The sequence below is a fragment of the Poecilia formosa genome, unplaced genomic scaffold (genome assembly GCF_000485575.1).
Source record: "Poecilia formosa unplaced genomic scaffold, Poecilia_formosa-5.1.2 Scaffold1532, whole genome shotgun sequence".
Classification (NCBI taxonomy): domain Eukaryota; kingdom Metazoa; phylum Chordata; class Actinopteri; order Cyprinodontiformes; family Poeciliidae; genus Poecilia; species Poecilia formosa.
Genome location: NW_006801471.1, coordinates 1 through 7013, shown reverse-complemented (window position 1 = coordinate 7013; position 7013 = coordinate 1). Strand labels below are relative to the sequence as shown.

Below are 7013 nucleotides of genomic sequence, written 5' to 3'. Positions count from 1 at the left end.
AATCTGGAGGAAATAAAGAGAAAAGAAGCTGCCAATGGTTTTATTTTGGTAACATTCTGTATCACGTATCTATAGTAACAGAGCAACAGAGCTACCGGAGAAGGTTAACTGCAAAGAAAGAAACGGTTAACAGCAAGGCAGAAAAATCCATAAAAGGCTACTTGAGTTTTAGCTTCAGTCAATAAGAGAACAAGGTAACGATGATTGAAGTTTAAGTATTTTAATTCTGCTTAATTAATGATTTATGAAAGGAATCCTATCAATGTAACGAGCTATGCTTCACTAATGGTAAAAAAATGATTGTGATTTTTATTTCTCTTATTAGCTCTTATGGTGGTTGATGACAATGAACGGCTTTAGTAAATCATCATTTTACCATTAGTTCCGGCCTTCAAAAGATTGAGAAAAGAAGCTGCCAACAACACCCTTTTGGAGGGTGTTGTCTTGTCAAGATGTGTGCATGGGCATTACCGTAAGCCAGTCGTTCTCAAACTTTTTCTTCTGCGCCTCCCAGTGGTTTCCAAACATTTTTTGGGCCCCCCTTATGGATTACAAATGGCTGTCTGGTTGAAACGACGCATGTGAGGGGGGGATTCTTAGAAACTCCCTGTCTCTAAGAACGGGTGGGGGAGGGGAATCGACTTTTTTGGGGGCAAATGAATGTACATAGCTGAACATAGACAACAACATCGGTAGTCTACAGGCTACTTGTTAAGCTTAAGGTGCTGTATTGCTATTAGCTAGCTAGTCATCTTTTGGCTAACTTTACCTGCATGCAACAGCTTTACTCAACTCAGTAGGTCAGTTTGGGGGACAACTGTGAAAAGTTCTTTGCGTTTTGCTGGTTTGCTGCCATGATTCTAACCAGGGGTGGATCTACTGGGCTGCCAGTTGCCACCCCAAACGAGAGCCTTGCCACCCCTGTTACCACCCCAGCTAGCGACAATGAATTCAATTAATAGTTATGGCAAATCGGACGTTAAGCGCATGAAACTCTTTTTTCCGACAACTTTGAATGCAACACAATGTAACCTGACACCCACTGCTAAGTAGCGGGAAGTGCGAGAGAAGGACAGAGCGCCAGCAGCATTGATGGATATATATGTTACTGGACTGGACATTACGTGACTTATCGTAAGTCACACATGCGCCATTGCTGTTCATTGAGTCAGGAAACTACTACAATCAAGCAAACAATCAGAACAACGGACGCAATGTTTAACAGTTAATTCAACCATAGATAATGGTAATAAGGGCTTCAGATTTCACAGGTGACAAAAATGTTTTAATTTAAAGAAAAGATTGAACAAGTGAGCAGTGGGTCAGATATACTAGCCTAACTGTTGTTAGCCCGCTATTCACTTTGATAACCTTAAGGGGCTTTCGCACTGCACGGAACGGTACGGAACGGTTCCGAGCGTGTTCGCATTACAACTTGCGACCGGTTCCACCCGGCCCCAATCGTGCCGGCCAAGCGGTTCTGCTTAGAACCAGCAGCTGATTGGCCGCTGGTTGTTATGGAGTCAGATGTTGATTTTCCGTTAACAGCTGGCTCTTTGTAAAGAGTGCTCTTTTCAATATTTTTATTATTAGTTTTAATTAGCAACGGATTCGTCTCAACTGAAGTGCAATCACCTGGTCTAATGATGAGGTATTTTTTCCTCCGCTTACTCGCTGATGAACGAGTACAGTCGGCCGCTACATCGAAACCATTGTTTAGTTTTAAAAATAATGTCCGGTACCGCTTCGATGGCGCCCTCAGTGTAATGCGAACACAACAGGGCTGGAACCGTTCCACTGTACCGTTCCGTACCGTTCCCTGCAGTGCGAAAACGCCTTTAGTATGTGCTGCGCAGTTCGGTGTGTTTTGGTTCCGTTAGCACTAAACAACCCCCACCAAGTCATCAGTAGAGCAGCTGTTTAAACCAGCTAATCAACCACCGCTGTGTTCAGGCGAAAACTTATTAATAATCACAATGCAGACATTAATCCTGACAGCATAATGTAACAGACTGGATGTCCTGTTTTAGTGTTTTTGCTACTTTTTTTTCTGGGAAATGTTTGCTTTTTGATGTTGATTCCCCTGATCGGTAATCTATGCTCTATCTGCTCGTTGAGCTGTTGTTTTTTCAGTTGCCATGGCAACGGGTCGTGCGTAAAACCTACTTACACAGCGAAAAAAGGCGGAATGGACCTTACCACAGGGGCCGCGTTTCATTGGCTAATGCCCATTTTACGTCACAGCGCAGCTACCACGCGCTTGACCGTCTCACAAACACAAGCTTCAGTAGTAAATACATGCTAATGTACAGTGTGAACTAGCAGGCCAACAGAAAGTTTTGCGTCAGGACTCAAAAGAGAATGGTTCTCCACCGTCAGTGGGGTATCAGGCGATGTCAGGTATCCTGATTGTATTTGTGGAACTAAAATTCACAGATTTCCAAAATCTGAAACGGAATGCCTTGCTTGGATCAAAGCTTGTGCACGACCGCATTTGTAGCTCAACCGTCTAGGATCAATAAGAACAAAGAAATGTCTGCGGATGTAAGTATTATTGCTTTGCTTTCTTTGTGTTTAGTGAATGAAAAAAAAGAAAGTCAATAATTAACACATCCATTATGAAAATCTTTTAGCCAAGTACAGCATAATGACAGTACTGATACAACTTCTACACCTTGAAGCCTGTCTGTTGCAGTCTTACGCTAGCTGAACAGATCAATATGCAATGTGTGTCAACCGTATCTGACACACATTAAAGATTTTATTTTACCTGGAAAGGATTTTTACTAAACTGTAGATGTAACCCAGCTGTATTTTATTTGTTTGTTCTGTGTTATTTGCTTTTCTGTATTGTTTTTACTTTATGGGTAGTGTCCCTTTAAGAGCAAAGTACGACATCACTTTACAGCAGTGTTCCGACTGCAGTTACTAGGGAAACTCCCGGGCTTTAGAGTTTCAGAGCTGCTGCGAGTAGAGACATGCCAGTCTCTGCCGTCCTTCTGCATAGCGCTTGACTTCTTTATGTCTGATATATGATGTTTTCCTGCTAGGTGAGCATTACTGGAGATTTGTAATGTTGTATGTGTTCTAATTTTATGTACCAAGTCATCGCTAATTCTGTAATGTTTTAGAAACCAAACTCCTGATTTACCGTGGGTATTGTGAGTTAAAATGACTGTCGAGTTTGTCGTGTTAAGTGAAATATTTCATTTTCATCTGTATGTTCATGAGGTGCTTATTATTTTATGGAGTTATATTCCTGATAAAGAATCTTAAGTGCTGTTTTAAAATGGAGCTCACCGCTCTTAGTTACTAGGGAAACTCCCGGGCTTTAGAGTTTCAGAGCTGCTGCGGAGTAGAGACATGCCAGTCTCTGCCGTCCTTCTGCATAGCGTTTGACCTCTTTATGCCTGATGTATGATGTTTTCCTGCTAGTGCATTATTGTGGCCGATATCGGGGAAAGGAACACTGGGAAGGTGCTCCTGTGCCTGCGGAGGAAGAGAAAGAGGCTGCAGGGTTTCTGTCTGTGGACATCGGCTACCATCGTCATTCTGGGTTGCCATTCCAGCCAGGACAACCTCTTTCATCGTTTTGTATGCATCAGACACACACACAAATATAGAGCTCTATATGAACTTTTTTTTTTTTGCTGGCCAGCTTCTTTTAATTTAATTTTATTCTTATTTTTTTTACCAAGGACCCTGAAAGGATTCTTTATAATCTAAGTTTTTATTTTTCTTTCTCTTTGTGGGTTTTTCCAGGTAAACTGTATGACAGTGTTGAGACGAAGTTGGATGTGTTTCAGTCCAGTAACTTGTAATAAACATAACTGGTTGATAGTAAACTGCTATCTGAACCCGAGTAGATACTGTTCTTTGGTTACATAATCATGTTAGCCACAGTAGCACCGAGTACCGTGTATCAGGCCTAGGCACACTCAAAACATTTGCCAACAACAGAAATCACCGATTTCAAAAGTAACCCTCAAAACCATGAATGCCGACTTACCCAGCCTTGGAAGAACAATAGGCATCAGTGATCTTGTCCACAGGTATATTTATGCTGAGGGTGTGAGGATCTGCTGTTTTCCTCATGAACTGGTAGCATTTCGCTGTGATGCACACAATGTTAGAGGCATCGCGTGGCTCAAACACCTTGATGTCGTCCAAAAAAGATGATATGAACTTGTTGGTTCCCCTGTCCATTGTCGTGGCTGATATTTTGTGAAAATCCGGCAGAAATGCTACACTAATTGACTCAGAAATACTCTGCAGAGAGTCAGTGGAAATGAAATTACACATAGAAACTAAGCACCGTGAGGCTTTGTTTGTGAGACATGGAGTCATGTGAGACTTTCGAGGGGCTTTTTTGGGCGGAGCTTGGTAAGGTCCATAGAAGTTGTTGGAACTATTTTTTCTTTATTTCTTTATCCATTTGAATTTTGTTACTCTTAAATGTCTATTTTTTTTATTGTTTACAGAGTTTATTTGTAGGTTGATAATTGTTGATTTTATTTATTTTTGTTTTATTATTTTTCTTATGTATTTTCTAAATTTAGACAGGAAGTAATGTGGGTCAGTCCACTTTCTATAAGTGTAGGGGCCTGGTGAAGGACCAGAAGGCATTTGGGTTTGGAGCCGATGGCTTTTACCAGAGCAAGAGTGATAGCATGAGAACAAATGAAAGTTTGATCTCTGTAATTGTTTGGTGAAAAAGGAAAATAAATCACCAATAACAATCAATAAGTTTGGACATTGAACCTTCTTTTGCCCGTGTTGAGAAACATGACCCCAGTGCCTCAGTAGTGGCTTGGTGGAACTTTTATTGGATGTTTGGCTTGGCAAACAATCAGAAGTGGTTCTGTCTAGTTTGGTTCTTCACCTGTTTATCAGCTTTATTGTACCTATATTGTGGCGCACTGCAGCCGCTGCATTTCCTAAAAACAAGCGACAAAAACTGAGCTAATCCCCTCTGTTCGCAAAACGTGGTGATATCAAACTACGGCTCCTACAGCATATTTAAAATAAAACGATTGACCAATATAAGTAGAAATTTGCCCCTTCTTGCATCTTGAACTAACAGAAATAAACTGTTTATAGATTTGTATCATGGAGAATTTATCAAACATCAGTTTTCTAATCTTTATAACAAATGGTGACACTACTAATATTTTCTTGTCAGATTTCTCCTGTCCTGTATTGGGATAAAATGGTTTTCTGGACACAGTAAATCACATAGTGACCAATAGGCGCTGTCCAGTCCAGTAATGCATATCAATTAGCAGGAGTATGAAAGACGTAATCCCTGCCCCCCTCTTGCCACCCCATAAATATTTTTCTAGATCCGCCCCTGATTCTAACACACCTGAGTAGCTCTACAGCAGCAGCAGGTCTTCTTCTCTGCCGCACAGCGTTTAAAGGCGGCTCGGAAAAACAGGTTACGACATGTTAACAACGGATTAAACAGTTTAAACTGCTGATAAAAGTGACAGAGGACACAGATATGGGAAGTGTGGAAGCCTCTACTGTATCAAATTGACATAGGAATAAGAGAGAGTTGGCCATTCTAAGATAAAAACCCAGCGCATACAGCGTTCATGTTTTTTTCATCCAGACACCTTCCTTAGCCCCCCCCCCCCCCCGGGGGGGGGGGCCCGCCCCGGCCCGCTTTGGTGACTCTAGATAACCTGGGGCCGATCGCTGGCCCTCCGCCCCCCCCAGGGGGCGTGCCCCACAGTTTGGGAACCTCTGCCATAAGGTATGCTGGATTAAGGAAAGCATGTCTTTTTCAGGGCAATTGTCAATTGCTGACAATTGCCCTGAAATGATTGTGGGAGGATTGTTCTACATCAGCATGGGGGCGGAGCCGGCGTCATTTCAGTCGGATCATTTCAACCTGCAGTGTGGACGCAGCCTTTGTTTAGCTGTGTCCGAATTTGGTGTTTGCATCCTTTGAAGTACCCAGTCTACATGGGACAGGTCCTTTGCAGGACCCATTAAAGTTAAATGATTTTATTTTTGCATCATTCTGTATAACGTATTTACAGTAACAGAGGAACAGAGCTACCAGAAAGGTTAACAGCAAGGCAGAAAAATCCATAAAAGGCAACTTAAGTTTTAGCTTCAGTCAATAAGGGAACAAGACAACGGTGACTGAAGTTTATTTAAATATTTTAATTCTGCTTAATTAATGATTCATGAAAGAAATTGTATCAATGTAACAAGCTATGCTTCACTAATGGTAACAAATAATTGTGATTTTTATTTCTCTTTTTAGCTCTTACGGCGGTATCTCTGACTGATTCATGGGATTCCCAGATACAATTTAAACAGCAAAAGAAAAAGGAACTTTGTGAGACTTAAAGGAAAGACATGCTTTCCTTAATTGAACTGGAAAGACTGTGGACAGAAACGTAAGATGGATTCCTGTCGATTACCCTGGAGTGTTATCACTTAAATGAAAACGATGACAATCAAATCAAATGAAGAAATCAACAGGATTGTCAAAATTCAAGATGAGGGTTGTAATTTAAGCAACTTGATTTTAAAGTTGCCTTACATTACAAAACATTTCAAACCTGACAGCACGACCAATACTGATTATAACGTTGACTTCAGCTCACATTTCATTTCATGTTTGAAAGACAGAATTGATATTCAAACATGTATTGATCAAGATAATGAATTTTGAAGATTACAGGGGTTGAAAGAAAGACACGAAGCTGCAGTTTGCAAATTACAGGAGAAGAAACAGAGACCTAGACCACAAAATGCTTACGAACGGGATTTGGAAAATTGGAGACAAGCAGGAGAAAATAGAAGAAGCTAAAACACTGGAAGCAAAAACATTGTTGCAAATTGACAGACAGGGATAAAAAGCTCTCAGCTTGTCCACAGCTAAATCCAATCAGGTTTCTAGAAAAGACAAACATGATGAACAGTTTAAAAGGCCTTTGTCATGTAAAAAAGAACAGAAACTCATTGTACAGGTTACTGAAAATGCAGAGGAACAA

The 7013-nt window shown here is 41.0% G+C and overlaps 1 long non-coding RNA gene across 3 annotated transcripts in view; it reads left to right on the top strand.

Annotated features, from left to right (window-relative positions):
- The window catches only part of LOC107835310 (uncharacterized), an 8634-nt gene extending 1762 nt beyond the window's left edge, over positions 1-6872 (top strand). For 2 of the 3 annotated variants that reach the window (XR_001661121.1, XR_001661120.1), the window contains one exon: positions 76-180. This is a non-coding gene — a long non-coding RNA (uncharacterized LOC107835310). Of the gene's footprint in view, positions 1-75; positions 181-6074 lie in introns of those variants that run through there. The other variant, XR_001661122.1, reaches the window with a different exon arrangement.
- Positions 6873-7013: the final 141 nt, after the last annotated feature.